This window comes from Ips typographus, linkage group LG1 (genome assembly GCF_016097725.1).
Source record: "Ips typographus isolate SLU linkage group LG1, UJ_Ityp_2.0, whole genome shotgun sequence".
In the NCBI taxonomy this organism is placed as follows: Eukaryota; Metazoa; Arthropoda; class Insecta; order Coleoptera; family Curculionidae; genus Ips; species Ips typographus.
In genome coordinates this window covers 10,036,739-10,054,171 of record NC_138422.1, presented here as the reverse complement: position 1 = coordinate 10,054,171, position 17,433 = coordinate 10,036,739, and the positions used below count along the sequence as shown (strand labels likewise).

The 17,433-nt window shown below is 32.4% G+C and overlaps 1 protein-coding gene across 2 annotated transcripts in view; it reads right to left on the bottom strand.

Moving 5' to 3' along the window:
- LOC145724511 (uncharacterized) overlaps positions 1-7,357 on the bottom strand; it is a 101,548-nt gene extending 94,191 nt beyond the window's left edge. Inside the window, exons 1-2 of one of the 2 annotated variants that reach the window (XR_014177015.1) lie at positions 7,006-7,349; positions 6,739-6,846 (exon numbers count right to left, since the gene is read on the bottom strand). The gene's annotated coding sequence lies outside the window, so the exon portion shown is untranslated. Of the gene's footprint in view, positions 1-6,516; positions 6,946-7,005 lie in introns of those variants that run through there. The other variant, XR_014177018.1, reaches the window with a different exon arrangement.
- Between the last annotated feature and the right edge of the window lie 10,076 nt (positions 7,358-17,433).

Genomic DNA, 17,433 nt, shown 5'->3' with positions numbered 1-17,433 from the left:
ATAGAAAATGTCAAGCCTGATATTACAGAAAATCAAAATTTGGCCCAATTTTCTTAAAAAAAAAATATAGAGCAGGTTCAATATTTTTCAAAAAAAAAATGTCGCAATATTTCAGTTAAAAATCGTATGTTGTTTTAGTGAATTCGTGCAACGTTGTCGTTATACAATTTCGGACGTAACAACCTCATAATTAAAAAAATCAAATTACTCTAGAGGGGTCATGATTTTGACAATGCAAGATTTGGTGATCTTTTTTCACTACCTGTTGTTGTTATTAAATTATACAGATTAGTTAGTTTTTAGAGTTAAACTGTATCCTTTTTTGCACAATAAATATTATTATTATTATTATTATTATATAATTCATTGAGCATTAGTTTGACGTCCATCAGCGTAAAACTAAATTTTACGGCCGTTATACAATACTTGAAGAAGTCTGCCTACTGCTTGGCATTTTCAAATAGTATATTTTTTTACAATAAATACTCTTACAATTTATTATTCGGCTTCTACATAATATTACTTACAAAGTAACAAAACGAGAACACTAATGCAGTAATATTTCAAGAACAGGGAAAAGCTTTTAGGTAGGCTGCAAACTAACTGCATTACTTTCTGAAACTAATGTTGCAAATACAACGGTGGCGAGTTTCAATTTAAACATATGAATATCTCAGAAAGCCGCATCCAACTGGCCTTTACAATGTTAACACAGAGGACGAAACTGGAAACTGCAATCCAGGGAGCAATATTGTCCAGAAACTTTGTGAAATATTGTTTATATCCTGAAATAAACAGAACCGACCAGCTGGCGCACCTGGTTTGTTTCTGCAGTTGATATTTATGAAATTTTAAATTGGTTCCAGAGTTTACCCTAAACAGCTGTTTGGGGAAAAGTTACAGCCTCGTAACTCCGGTTAAGGTTGCGGCGTAAAATTATGCAGTTTAAATGAAAAAGGCCCCCACAAAGCACTTGGCTAAGACATGAAAGCGAACATGTTTAAATAGAGCTTCTATATAGCCTTGTGTAGAGGTTTATCCAGGGCGGTTTGAAGTGAATAATAGGGCCTGCGCCCTTTGCTGCTAAGTAAATAACCCTCGACCAGAGAAATTAAACACACCCTGTGATTCCAAGGACTAACTACACGCACTACCAAGTAAATTTGGCAAACAAACTGGATCTGCGTGTCTAAATATGGAGGGAAGTTGGTTATTTGTTGTGTCTGACTATGACGGCTTAGAATGTCTTTCGGAGGAGTTCAAAGATAATTGCGGGGTGAATTTAATTGCCACCATAATATCAAAAAATGCATTCAAAAATGTTGGTTATGATTGGTCAAGATAAAGCAGCAAGCTGAAAGCTGCTTTTTTTGACCAATCACAAACTACTCACTGTGCTGCACTAATTATTAATTTGCAAAATGACAGAAGCAATTAGTAGATCAGAGAGTAGCCTATTTCATTTGAACATCTCCATTCAATTAACCAAAAAAGATGATAGAATAGTGATATTCGGGTATGTTCATTTGAATGACATAACTCTTCCTACTCCTTCTTCTCCTTATGAATATCAAATACCAATAAGGCGTACAACCAACAAACATTTTTAGAAAATTTCTTAGTGTGAGTCTACAATCCTTATGAGCAGTTAACATAATGTTCGTGTGTGTGTATTTAGAGTCATTTTTTCGTTTTTGGTTACTTTAGTGTTTTTTGTTTGGTTCAGTTTTTAATTTTTGGTGTAATATTTTTTATGTTTTAGTCTCAAAATCAAATTTTTAGAGCTTCCGATTATCTTTAGAACTGGTTTATTTGAGATGCTTTGTGTCGGTATTTTCAAGAACAAAAATTTGAAAGTACATTTGACAAACACACAAACTTGAGCAGCAAAGAGTGAGCATTTTTATGTGTATTCGCAATTCCGTGAGGTATCGCTAAAATATGAATAAATACATTCTTTTTAATAATAACATTTAATTAAAATAATTCGAATAAAAAAACAACCTAACACAAATGGAAAATATTTACAGAATGATTTACTAAGAATTGCAATAGATCAATTCTGGAAAATTAGGCAAATTACTAAACTGAATGTCGCTCACAGTTTTGGCAAAATTTTCACTTTCATTGGTTTGTACTTCAATTATATAACATGCATTTTTCGAATAAAAAAACACATATACCGTGTACTGCTTTCAAGAAAATGAGAAAAATGGTAACTTGTCAATAATTAAGTTGGAATAACGCCGGCTGGTATCTCTAAACCCCGCAAAACTTGGCATTTTTACAGGTCAATCTGGTAAATCACTATTTTTTTAATGAAAATAAAGTCAGGTTGGAGGTCAGGTGAAGCATATAGTAGAAAAATTGTTGAAAATCGTAATTTTTCAATCTTTGTAAAAAAGTTTATTGAAACTGCTAGCCAATTGAAACGAATTGCTCCGATAAAAATTTCTGGTTTGGAGTATCCATTAGATCCCTTAAGCTATCGTATGTAGGTATTTTATAAAATGATTACATTTTAAAGAAATTTTTTCCTAGGATCTAGGAAAAAATTATGCGGATTGTTTTTAACCAAATGAGTATACTCTATGAGAAGTGTTCAGTTATTGCAACTCATTTTTCCTAAAATTCGCAATTTTTGGATAAATACTTTGTTAACAAATAAGTTATGACATGTTCCTCTCATATTCTTTTACAAAGTGTTAATCACTTAAAAAAATATATAAATATTCATTGTTGATTTAGTAAACAAATTTTATGTACAGGGATGTCCATAATAAAAGTGTTTATTTATAAATTTTTTATTTTTAAAAATAGAAGAAATTGTTAAGGACGAAATATTTGGTGATGGACATGGATCATATTCTGATTTCTGACAGATATATCTTGCCAAACAGTTGAACATCAAATAAAAATAACACAGTATTAAACTAGGAATTGATCAGTTATTTCAAATGGAACATCATGGCTGGTATTTAAGTATTTTAGGTTCAACGAAATGTCCTGGACATGTTTTGTACCACACACTTCGGGCAATTTTGCAATAGAATGATAATTTTATTAATTATTTCTTATTGTTATAATTCACTGGTTATTGTTCATAATTTGGTTATAGTTTCCAGATATAAATAAAAAAATTGGGAATGGTGACAAGTTTTGTTATTGAAACCTTGACACTCCACTCAAATTTCAATATTTTCACAAAATAATTTTTGATTTGAAATAGTTAAAAAAGAACTGCAAATCCGCATTTATAAGTCATAAGTCTAAAAATGAGATAAAAGCCATGGTGTTCCATTTGAAATAACCGATAAATACAATATTACATACTGCATTATTTTATTTGATGTTCAATAAATTGTTCAACTAATCCATTCACGTTAATTGTAAAGATTTTCTTCTATTTTCATAAATAAAAATGTTGTGACTACTTTTGAATATCCTTATACTTAAAATTGAATACTTATATTATTGAAGATACATATTTAGGATTGTTCTTGTTCTCTATACAAAAAATCACCAAGTACTGTAGAGTGACGTCACAGTCGAAAAAATCTTCATTTTTGCTACACTGTAGAAAAAAAATATATAAATTCTTAAAATGTGACAAAATTTCGTACAAGTTAGTTAACAAAAATAAAATTGTGACTAGCACCAATATCCAAGTAGTATATCCGATGTTAATTCTTCTTACTTTTAACCAAACTGTGAATTAGACTAATCAAAACAACTTTTTTGAAAATGATCCCACAAACACCTTGTATGTTTTTAGTCACAATTCAGGTTATAAAGCTAAATCTCTTGGAAAGCGAAGCGAAAAAATAATATTTATGTCAATTTGCTGCTTTTTGTACAAAGTGAAACGTGTCAACAATCTTGCCATACATGTTTCAAACATATGTTGTAAACCCAAACATGGCAAAACCATTGTCACACTTATTTCTACTGTAATTGCGAGATATTAAGTATTTATTAGGCATTAATAGCGAATATAATGACCGCGTAAAAACAGCACGGTTTTCTTATTACCATCAGCAAACTATTCAGGAATCGATAAACTTTTTGCTGTTCAGGTAATTAAGACGTAAGTTGGTCGTTTTTTTTTTAAGGTAGACATTTTCTGAATTTAACAGGCCATCGTTAAGGTAATGTAAATAAGTGGGATTTCTTTTTAATAATGGCGCGCAATTAAAGGTGCTCAAAGTGTGATAAGTGAACCGGAGATGTACAAAATATTTACTGAAATTGACATTTCCAGTACCATTTGTGTACATAAAAATTGTGTACATAGAGCGATAAATATATTATAAACAGGACATTTTTTTATACACGTGTGGCAAATTATATACGCAGCAAATTTGGGGTACAACAAATTAACACAGTACTTATAGCAATAAATCCGAGTCAAGCAGGGTTTTATGACAGGCACATTCTTAATATTTACCAAGTTGTAAAATCCATATGGAGAGAAAACAGTGCTCTAACAGGGACTATACGAAAAATTGATATGCAGTAACGCTGTATAAACGAAAAATTAATTGAAAACTGCCTTGTTTACCAACCCATCAGTAGATTGGGAAATTCGAGAATGGTAAAAATGAGAGAAAGGAATAATATGTAATTTGCAGGCTAGGCTTGAAGTTGGGTTTGGATCAGATTAGGGTCAGTGATAAGGGTTTAAGCTCTTTTTTTTGGTTCAGGGCAAATTGTACAATTTCAGCGTGATCTGACTTCAACAATAAGAAAGATTAGGTATTGATATACCTGCCTTTTTTGGGGCGTCACGCAGTCTGAGATTATGTTACCTGGAATCAACCATTGGCGTATCCAAAAATAGTCTTAAAATTTGACACATCCTCACATGTAAACTTGTTTAGAACTGCATGGAAATAAAAATATTTACTTATATAAGTTCTGTTTTCTGATTTTAATGAAATTTAAGAGCGTTTTTAGAAAGGTTGTTTTAATGTACGCCCCTGAAATCAGGTTCAGCAATAAAAAGGCAGAATAGTAGAGAAATCTGGGCAACGTTATTAAATCCAAACAGGTATATGGTTAGGTGTCCTAATATGGACCCTTGGGATGTTAAAGATTCTTATCTCGACTTTCGACTCGTGGTAGTTCTCTCTTATTTATTTTCCGTCTAAAAAGCTTGTCTTTCATTAATCTTAAAAAAACATTGTTCTGTTAATTAGTAATAATTGGTGGTTCAATGGAATCACTCTATTTGATTATTGCATTTTTCTACTTTTTACCTCCTCCTTTTCCCCCTCGTTTTCATAATTTTTTACCAATGATCATTTGGCAATTTTTTTTTTAAATGACCAATACTACCTGTCTCAACAAATTTCCAAACAAATTTACAAAGATATTTTCCACATATTATTGTTAAACGATCAAGAAAACGCCCATGATAAAGATCTTCTTTCGAGAAAATTACAATTTTGAGAACAGCTAGCTATAAGTTAGGTTGGGTTACGTTTTAACTGTCGTTTTATTTTCAAATACTGCAACTTCGACTTGTTGCAATTTCTTTATTGTTGGGTTTCTTTAAATCTGGGACACCACAAAATAAAGTATAAATAAATATCTACAGGTACGCATTTTGCAATTTTTTGAAAAACCTGTAAATTATGGTGAAAATTCGATTCACCCCTTTAAAACGCTATTATTATTCGTAGAGCTAGTATTTCGAATATAAGGCAAAAATATTTTAAAATGGACTTTTTTAACGCTTGCGAATATGTTTAAAAAAAAATAACAATTTTTGACATTCGAACATAAATTAAAAATTAGGTATAAATTTAGTTCCGAAACTATTTGAATTCGAACCAACGCCCTTTATCTTTCAGAGGTAAATAATCTTGTACCTACCACATGCAGCCTTATTTCTTACTTATCGTGCGATAAGAACGTCATATCCATGTTATTTACTAATGAAGGGCCAGGAAGGTAATAACTAATGTCCAATAAACCTCCCCCCTGTCCCCTGACTACAAAATTTAAACGCGTTTCTTTAAATCCTCGAAATTAGCAGCTGCATTCTGAACAGTTTCGGTCTCTTGTAAAAATTCCGTAACACTAACCGTTTCTGAAATATTTGACTATTTTTACTTTTTTTTTTGGAGATTGCATAAAAATTTGAAAATTCCCTGTCTGCGTCGTTTTTGGGGTATCATCGACTGTACAAAGCTCAAAATGTCCGTTTTAAACTGATCTTTCACGTCATGATAACCGTATCATGACGTGAAAGATCAGCATATACAGGGGGTTCAAAAAAACTAAATGACATTTCAAACATTCAAACTTGTACACTCGTTAAACCAGCACCCTGCATATGGACTTACTTAAGGTATAATAAAATGGTTATTACCGCTTTACAATGTACTTGTCGTCAAAAAGTGATTTATCGAACAGGAAATGGGAGTTTAAAAGCGCTAACCGGTTCCGCTAAGTTAAAAATGGACTGCAAAAATCAAGGAATAAAACAGATGACAACAAAATAATACAATATTGCCGTAATTTAATTTACTGCTTGCGTCATACAACCAAATAAAGGCTGCACAGTAGGTGTATAAAGAGATACTAATGCTACACATAACTTTAACCTTGGAAAACCATCTTTACTGAGCTGGCTTTTACACGAGTTTAAATTGTCAAGGTTGTAATTCATAGAGGTTCGATCAGTTGGAGTAAATCAGCTTTTTTAAAATTTGTATATATTATTACCAGTACCGAAACTAGGCTTTTTCCGTGCGTCCGTGGCAGGTTCATGGAGTTATGCAAGAACGGAAGATCTCATTCCGGGCGCGTGTAATGAACGATACTTTTCTTTATCAGACTCTGAAAAACGTTTACATTGACATGATAGTGACAAGATAGTTTTTGCTGTTATAAAATTCATGCAACTTGTGTTCAGAGTAGTATAGTGAAAAATTCTTTCTAAAAAGAGTTATGTGTAAGTTTATCAAAAATAAACTAATCTTAAACTCAATAACTTACATTTTTTAAATTACAGACACTTCAAGTATTCATTCAAAACAATCCATTTTAAGTACACGACATGTTAAACCTACTTTAAATCAACTTATCGAATTGTTGATTTATAATAAGAGTGAGTGAATTTTATCAGGATTTTCACCTCATGCAATAACAATCTGGGATTAAAACAAATTCCGAAGTGATTTTTATTGATTATAGATAATTTTGGCATCAATATATTATGTAGGTTAAGGAAAGTTTTATATGATGAAATAAAATAATCTAATGGAAAGTTTTCGAAGATTATTTTTTTGTAAAATTTGTTTTTATGATTGTGTTTGTTAGTAGATTGTAAATCAGACATTTTCCGAAATACAATCTATTATGGCAGTAACGTTCATTGTTCTTTTAGAAAGAGAGATTACGTACGAATAAGTAGTTCTATTAGCGTCAGAAAAGAAGAGCAGAAGAATGTGATGGAACAAAATAAACTGGCTAAAAACCCAAAAATTTTAAAAGAAGACTAATAATCCCAACTTATTTTAGTAAGTAGAGTAAGGCGAAATTAGTAACTTTTATATTTTCAGTCTTAGCTATTAGATGTTCAAATTAATCAAATACAATTTATTTGATATACATTTGAGTTTACAATTTTTGTAATTATATGTCTTTCTTTACTAGGAAACAATTACACTAGTTTTACTAGTTTTGCACTAAAACTTGCCACTCTTGCCAGTGTAAAACGCAATTACTGACTGAACTGATAGGTAAAAGTGACAATTGTACACTTGACAAATAATGGGAGACGCAAACTTACTTCGCAAGGATTATTTCCTTCCCTGCAAGTTTTCGATTCGATCATAATAGAAGAGCGGACGAATATGTTGAAATGCTCATTTTAAATCCAACACATTTTAAAGAAGAATTAAATTATACAGTGAATTTACAGTTTAATAGTAATGAAAAAAATCAATTAATTTATAATAAGTACGATATTTATTATTCAATATTGATTGACTTGCTACTTATTATTATTATATTATGAAATAAAAATCACTATTAGTTTACTTGACTTCAAAAAAGATGATCAAATTTGTTTTTGAGTTTTTTATTCTTTGCCTTGACTGGTTGTTAACCAAACATTGCTTCCCGTAATAACATAAGAACATAAGTGGATAATTATTACCTCTATAATTTTATATAATTTCTTCCTAATTACTGTCATCACTTCACAATTAGAAAAAAGTTTTATACACATATACCCACCTAATTTTATGTAAAGTTTAATTAAATAGTTAACTATAAATAAACTAAAAACAAATGGTTAATAGGCCAATAAAGTTTTTTTTTGAGAAAAAAAATTACGATTCAACCTTGTTTTAGAAGTTTACTAGTAAAATGGTTTTGCAAAAAAATTTGTTAAGTAAATTAGGCTAAATAAGATGTACAAAGTGTAAATATTAAGGTTCATTCAAACAGTTTGTTTCCACTAAATTAAGTATGGTAGAGTTGTGTACTGCTTTTTTTACCTTTAAAAAACATGTTTTAATACAAGGTGGGTATTTTTAGTCATTAAGAGAATTTAGACAGTACAAGGTACAATACAACAAAGTATTAAATACCAAAGTTTTAGCGAATATTAAGGTGCAGGTTGGTTCATAAAGGCGTGGCAGATAAAATATTAGTTTTTAGATCCTCCATGGAATTCTAAAACTTTTTTGTTCGTGTCTTTTTTGTTTTTATAAATGTCCTATACTGGATTAGTTGACACTTGTCAAAATCAGTCACGTGACTTCAAAAAGTTAGTTTAAACTTTAGAAATTTGGTAAATTTAGACAGTTGCAAAAGTTGAAATTGTAAGAAACATCACGTGACTTTGATAATCCAGTTTTTTGAGCTTGGAACACTGTAACGGCCAGTTGTCACCTGTCAAAAAAGTTGACCATTTTTAGTGGTAAAAACTGAACGTTATTTAAACTTAAAGATTACAAACTTTACTGAAAATGGTAAAAAAATCCAAATCTCAACTATGAACTATAAAGGCTAGTTGACACCTGTCAAAATCAGTCACGTGACTTTTAAAATATAGTTTTTAAACGTTGAAAATTTCATTTAATTAATTTAGGCAGTTGGAAAGATGACAGTATAAACAAGTGTCATTCAGTTTATTATTATACAGTGTGTCCAGGATAAGGAGGGCCAAGAAATGTTCTATTACGGATCTGAAAATAATTTTGCGTTATTTTTTTTAAATTAAAAATTGCTTATGCCAATAAATTGTTTAGGTTATTTAAATGGTTATTATTAATTTATACTTAAAAATAAGAAAAAAACTCTTCTCCATTATTCCAAAAGTAAAAAAAAGTTTCATACATTATTGAATTCGGAATAAAAAGGGCTTTCAGAATCTAAGATAAAAACAGCATCGTTTTTAAAAAAATGAAGTTGATGATGGTTTCGCAAAAACAAAACGTCGAAATGACAAACTGCTAATGCCACTTTGTATCTGTATCTGTATCTCCAACCATTTTCAAGATCCCCATACTGGCCCTTCTTATCCTGGACACATCTCAAAAAATGTGTAACTATTTGGATTTATTATTTTAATAACCCTGTCTCTTGTTATAATTTCTGATCTTTCCATGCTTTTTGGAACGCACTGTATGTGTACAGTGTTCATAATACTAAATTTTATCTATGGTATTTAAATTCGCAAGAGTAATAAAACAAAAAACCTGTTTTAAAGTTTAGTAGCAAATCTAAATACAGGAGTGGCATAGAAAATCAGTCAGAATCGCAAAACTGAAACTATCAGGCGAAATGGTGCATTTCCGATTGACCGAAACGAAATCACCGAGTTTTTTGGGTCAATGATAAAACGTATAAACCTGCATAAATAGATGGGGATTGCATGCAGTGCATTTCCGATAGTTGCAAATTTTCGGCTTAAAATTTGGGTTAAGTGAATCGCACAAACTTAGTTTGGGTCCCAAATTTACGGACACAGGAAATACTATTTTTTTCCCTTCGTGCTAGAATGTTTATTTAGCAAATTGGGTTCGTTTTCGGTTTTGTTCTTGCATGATCCAGCCTCGTAAATTTACAAAGTTATTTTTTTTAATTTCTTTATTTGACTTCAACAGCATCGTGCTGCTTCCGAACTCGATCACGACCATTTCGCTTTCCCTCGCATTTGTTGCGTTATTCTTTTTATGGTCAGAACCGTAGCGAAAACTTGTAAATTCAATACCTACTGTATGTACATTTCCATACACGACGATAAATTTGCTTGGCGGAATTTGTGGTAATAATGCCTATAATAACTCAAGTATAATAGCCCCTAAGGGAAAGTATAATCGCAAACAATGGTCCAGGCCGGGCACATAATTTGAATCCCCTCACAAGATATTTTCCTCTGGCTCTACATTGCCAGTGAGATAGTATCTATATGCAAACTACTAACATTTTAATCTAATCTCTCCCCGATCTGGGATAAGCAGTCCCCATCTGCAAAGACGGGGGTTTATTTGCTAAAGTCCCCCCATTTCGGGTAATTTTATGATCCAAATTTACTGCACGACTTATTACTAAGCTACTCTGGTAGTTACTGAATTAAATATTTAATCTGCAGTCGTAAAACTTATCCAAACACCCTTTAGTTTGGCATTGTTAGCGTGTACATTAGTACAGAGTGGTTTAGTACCACACTAAAACCGCCAGAGTTTTTAAATGAAATTTTTGTTTTATCAACTACTTATTTAAAAATTTTTAATCTCTGCTTCTAAAGGATTCATCTCCACTAAATGTGCCGTTATGAAAAAGTCAGGTTAGATGGCTAGCATACAGAGAACACACTATGGATGTTGCAACGTCCAGTAGTTGGTTAGTTGCAAAAACTAACAAAATGCTTCAACATTATATGACATACCTACAAAGAAATCAAAATTACACTTAGAACTACCCAATTTAAGTGCTTTTTGTACATTTTTCAAGTGTCCTGGTAAACCAGATTTTGCTCCCACAAAAAATGAAGAAGAATTTTTAAATTCAAACAAGCTAATTGAAAATTACAACATTATTGAAATGTTGTAATGATTTTTTTGAAAACAGTCTTTAATTGTCAAACTAGCGAAAACGTTTCGTCCACAAGACTGAATTAAGGTTTTTTTGAAACCCACCAAAAAATTTATAATTTCAGCTTTTACAGAGTTGTCTAAATTTGATTTAGTGATTTTTCACTATTTTTATGGTCACGTGACTGTTTTGTCAAATATCAACTGGCATTTACAGTGTTGCCAGCTAAAAAATTGGATTTTAAAACGACTGATTTTGATAAATGCCCACTAGTTTTTACAGTGTTGCCAGCTCAGAATCAGGAAAAATGTAAATTTAATTTACCAAATTTTCAACGTTTCAACTAACACAACTTTTAAAAGTCACGTGACTGATTTTGACAAATGTCGACTAACCTTTACAGTTTTGCAAGCCTATAAATGCATTATGAACGTTTTTTGACGTGTATTTTACATTTTCAGCTAAATTTGATTTAGCAAATCTTTTCAGTTCAAACTATTCAGACAGTCAATTAGTCTTTACATTATTGCGAGCTTAAAAATTAGATTATCAATGTCACGTGACACGTTTCATAACAATTTCATCTTTTGCAACTGTCTAAATTTATTTTACACAAATTTTCAACGTTTCAACTATATATTTTAAAAGTCACGTGACTGATTTTGACAAATGTCGACTAACCTTTAAAGTGTTGCAAGCCTAGAATTGCATTATCAACGTCTCTTGATGTGTATTTTACATTTTCAGCTGAATTTGATTTAGCAAATCTTCACAGTTTAAACTATTCAGACAGTCAACAAGTGTTGCGTAGCACATCATTCCTGATCAGCAGTTTGGATTCAGACATGGACACTCGACAGAACAACAGATCCCCCGAATGGTTGAATTTATGAATTTATCGCAAGTGGATTCAATCACAAGGAAGCAACCGGAGCAGTCTTGCTGGACGTATTAAAAGCCTTTGATCGCGTTTGGCACAAAGGACTGCTTATCAAGATGCTAGATGCCGGATTCTTCCGGATCTTTCCTAACTGCGCGAAAATTCAGAGTGAAGACAGAAGGAGTCTGCTCGACGTACAGGGAGATGGAAGCAGGGGTAACGCAGGGGACAGTCCTCTCACCGTTCCTGTACAACATCTACACTAGCGACATACCACGCGCAGCAGGATGGAACCTGGCGCTATACGCAGACGACACCGCGCTACTGGCCAAATCCAGAAACGTTAGGCTACTCACACGAAGATTCCAAGGCGAACTGGAGACACTGGAAAAATGGTACACGAAATGGAAAATCCAACTGAACGCCAAGACCCAAGCTATTTAGCAAGCGGCGCAAACTCAGACCGGAAACCAACCTCCGAGTCCAAGATGAAGATATTCCATGAAGTAACAACGTGACATACCTCGGCGTAGAACTAGACAAGACACTAACATGGAAGTGTCAAGTCGAAAAAGCCCGGGCGAAAGCAAAGCTTGCCAGGGCTCAGCTATACCCAGTCATCGGTAGAGATGCCACAACCAGCATCAAGACCAAGCTGACTCTTATCAGGGAGATCATACAACCACATCTGACATACGCCTCAGCAGCCTGGGTATATGCAGCGAAGACCCACTTGAAACGTCTTCACGCAGTGGAAAACATAGCGCTAAGATCAGCCATAGACGCCCCGTGGTATGTCAGAAACGACACCATCCAATACAAGACAGCGACAGAGAAGATCAAAGAACATGCACACAAGTTCTTTGACAGGATGGCGGAACACCAGAATCCACTCATAAGGAACGCCATCGACTATGACCCAGAAATTGAAGCCCCCCATAAACCGCCAAGACATCAGTTTATGACCACCCGATTATGACCACACCCGGATATGAGAACACCCGATCATGACTTCTGTTTTTATGTTTCAAGTAACAGCCATGACCAATCCAGCCAAGATGAAGAAGACCACCCCCCTACCAACGACTTTCCCTCCGGGTGGCGAGAATTTATTCATTTATTTTTTCAACGTCACGTGATATGAATTTTACAACTGTCTAAATTTGATTTAGCAAATTTTCACATTTGAAACTATTTTTAATGGTCGCGTGACTGTTTTGAAAGGTATCAACTGGCCTTTAAGTGTTGCAAGCTCAAAAATTTTATTATCAAAGTCACGTGACATTTCTTTTCAACAATTTCAACTGTCTACATTTTAATTTAGCAAAATTGTTGTTATTATTGCTTGTTTGAAGCGATATTTAAATTGACATAGCTAATGTAAATATTTTTTATTTTTATGCAGAAAAGTATTATACCAGATGAAACCATTTGAAGCATCAATAGTTTACTTTATTTACTTACTATAGGTATATTGTTTTTGGGATTTTTCAAATTAATCTTAATGTTTGAGAAAATTTTGATTTATTTTCACAAAATGATAATACAGTGGTCACGTTTGCTGCTGGTCAGTCAAGTTTCAAAACAAGTGCCGTTATTGTTATTTAACAACACATAACTCAATCAAGTGACTACATTGACACACTTGTGAAAGATTGCATTTTACTTGTTAATACTACATGTTATCTAATTGTAACTAGTTTAGCTCTGAGGAAGGTAAATATAGCAAAACTTCGACCATAAACTGGTTTTTCAGTCCTTCATTTCGCCTAATTACAACTCCATACTATAATCATTTTGTATACCAAGTAGATTGAATTCGCAATCCTCCAGTGCTGTTTTGGAGATAAAGATCATCTTACATGTACAATTTGTAGGTGCCGAGCAATTAAAATGGTTCCCACAGATAATTTTACACAATTAAAATAACTCATCGTAATTATTTTTTAAACATAGTTGAATAAATAGAGATGTTGCTGCAAAGAGTCGTGTTCTGTATTATTTATAAAGTTACGTGTAATTTTATGCACAATGCCAAGGCCAGCTGCTTTTTCTGTTTTTGGGCACCACAACAAATTGGTAGGTTCCTCCGCAAGCACTGTTGTCAGGTTTACTCTAATTGTTTTTATAAACTTTTCTAATTTATTATTGATGTACCAGCAAGGTTTAAAGACGTGTATGGTGAGTGTCAGATCAATTGTAGTGTACTAGTATGTAGTGGATTTTGTTCTGTCTTGTTTTAACAAAAAACTATAGTTGTGGCAACACCTTAAAAGTTTACAATCATTAATATTTCGGGCAGGTTTTTTTCTTGATAAACTACGGAACAACATTGAAACCGGTCTGATGTAATTTTTGCTATTACGCCACCGTATTGCCGTGCTTTTTCTGTCTTTGAGGAAACAACGCACAATGCATTTTCAATTAGAAACGATTCCTTCAAATAATAATTAATTTTCCTTTTAGCTTTTATAACGTCAATCTCACACTGCCGACGCATTATACAATCATATAATTTACTGTTCAGTTAGTATCTTGATTAACCTAAATATATAATCACACTTCCTCATGTTCGAGCTACAACAATAAGGCTTTTCTCAGCTTTTGACAACACAGACAATACTAGATTTTCCTCTAATCGCAATCGAGCAATAATTATTATATTCTAAGCATAATTACTATGCATGATATGCAAACTATTTAGGTAAAAAAGCTCTGACAGGTTTCCTTTTCGATACACTATACAAATTATTTCAACATTTTGATTGTATGCAAATCGGACTTCATAAATATTTAAAGGAGTGCGACTGACAATTAATTGCGTACTTTAATGTCGATTCTCTAATTGTTGTTATGGGATGAGCGAGAAATTTTTAGTTAAGGCGCTAAACAACAGTTTAAATGCACAAAAACTCGACTGTAATGTTGAATCTAGGGCAACGTTGATAATGTTACTTGTACGATATTTGTTATTTATATTCTAAGCCTTCGCATTGTTTTCATAACTTTTACAGCTTCCTCCGCGATATGGAGAACACGTACACACACATACCAATTGTTTGTTACTTTGTAATGTTAACTGGCTCAAATTTGTTTGATTTTGACTTGATATGACATTTTGTTGGTTTACAAGTTTATGTGCTTTTCAAGATTTTTTTTTATTTACTTGATTTTGTATAATATATTTTTTCTGTCAATTTTGTATGGTAGTTGTAACTGTCAATACACTAGATTTATTTGTAGATTTAATTTATCAATTTAAATTTAAAAAATTTAAATCTATTGATTTATTAATCAATAGATTGGAATATGTCTAAAATTAACGTGTTACCTATCAAAATTTAGCTTATTAAGCTACAACAAAGTTTTACACTAACTTAATCGCTTTTCGTGATTCTTTTAGTTTAATAAATGTATGGAGTTGTATTTGACAGTTACCATTATTGTGACAGATCGAAATATATCGACAATAAACCCTTACACGTCACAACTGCCAAAAAACAAACACATGTAATTTCATAGCTTCTAAAAATTGCTTGAAAACTGACTTAAGAAAGTCTTCTAAAAACATTCTAGATGCTTTTAGACAATGCACACTCGAACATTATACATCAAGTAAAAGAATTATTGCAGACACTCTCAGCAGTTTGCAAAATTATAAAAAATGTCAGTATTTATTCCCAGTTGGTCTAAATTGTACTGTACAGAGTGTCCCAATAAGCCGTGCACGCGGCTGTTCCTCGGAAACTATACATAGTATGGCTACAAGAAAAATGTTTTATTAGTAAATGTGGCCAAGAGAAAATGCTGGAAAAATTTTCAGCTTTCTAAATCCACCGCTAGGGAGCGTTTCGGTACCACTAAAATGAAAAACTCTGAAAAAATCAATGGAAAGGTATAATCAAAATATAATAATAAGTGATCCCCTATTCTCTACGGAGAATTTTTCCACTCCATCACTCCACACTCCATTTTTTAACTTTTTTTCTATTTCTTCAGATAAAGTGTGGTGGAGGTAGGTAGAAATTTAGCTTTGAAAGAAATGAAATATCTCAAAAACGGCTAATCGTAGAGACTTCGATTTTGCGGCATTTTAAAGACCATTTTGTATGTATCCTTTAAAGTGGCCCAAAACAATGTTTGCGGTCTTTTCGGTAGTCGTTTTTCCAAAAATTGCACTTTTATCTTAGATATTATCTATCGTTGTGTGAAAACTGCAGTACTCTACCTCTTTTGTAACACGAGATATTATTAAAAAATCGTTAACTCGTTAATGCTTCTAAAGCAGTTTAAAAGCTTCCAAAACTTCAAATTCACATGTCTTAAAATAAGTCCAGAACCATCAATGCTCCTAAAGTAGTCTAAAATCTTTCTCTTCTTTCAAAACACTACAGAAACTCCAAAATGCTTCTAAAGCAGTCGGAAGTCTTTCAAAATAGTCTAGAAGCTTCCAGAAGCTTTTTAGAAACACGCTAAAGGCTTCCAAATAATCTTCAACTAGTCTAGAAGCTCCCCAAAAAATTCAAGGCAGTCTAAAAGCTTCCGTATACTTCTGGCAGTTTAAAAGCTTCCATAAGTTCAAATTCATATGTCTTAAAAGCAGTTCAGAATCTTCAATGCTCCTAAAGTAGTCTAAAAAGATTTCAAAACACTACAGAAACTCCAAAATGCTTCTCAAGCCGTCTAAAGCCTTTCAAAATAGTCTACAAGCTTCCAAAAGCATTTAGAACAGTTTAAAAGCTTCCGTAGGCTTCTAGAGCAGTTTAAAAGCTTCCAAAAGTTCAAATTCACATGTCTTAAAGTAGTTCAGAATCTTTAATACTCCTAAAGTAGTCTAAAAAGATTTAAAAACACTACAGAAACTCCAAAATGCTTCTCAAGTAGTCTAAAGCCTTTCAAAATTGTCTAGAAGCTTCCAAAAGCATTTAGAACAGTCTAAAAGCTTCCGTAGGCTTCTAGAGCAGTTTAAAAGCTTCCAAAAGGTCAAATTCACATGTCTTAAAGCAGTTCAGAATCTTTAATACTCCTAAAGTAGTCTAAAAAGATTTAAAAACACTACAGAAACTCCAAAATGCTTCTCAAGTAGTCTAAAGCCTTTCAAAATAGTCTAGAAGCTTCCAAAAGCATTTAGAACAGTCTAAAAGCTTCCGTAGGCTTCTAGAGCAGTTTAAAAGCTTCCAAAAGTTCAAATTCACATGTCTTAAAAGCAGTCCAGAACCTTCAATATGCTGTTTAAACAGTCCAAATACCTTCCAAATGCTCTCAAGTAGTTCAAAAGCCTTTTGAAAGTTTTCAAAACAGTCTAAAATCTTCCTTATGCTTCTAAAGCAATTTGAAATCTTCAAAAAATTTTTAGCAGTTGAACTCAAAAAAATGTTGCATATCTAAAAGAGTTTTGTGCTTTTTTACAGATTTTTATGCTTTTTTGAAGAAAATAATTTTGCTTTTTAAGCGCTTTTTTTCACGACTTTAGTGCTTTTTAATCCGAACTCTAA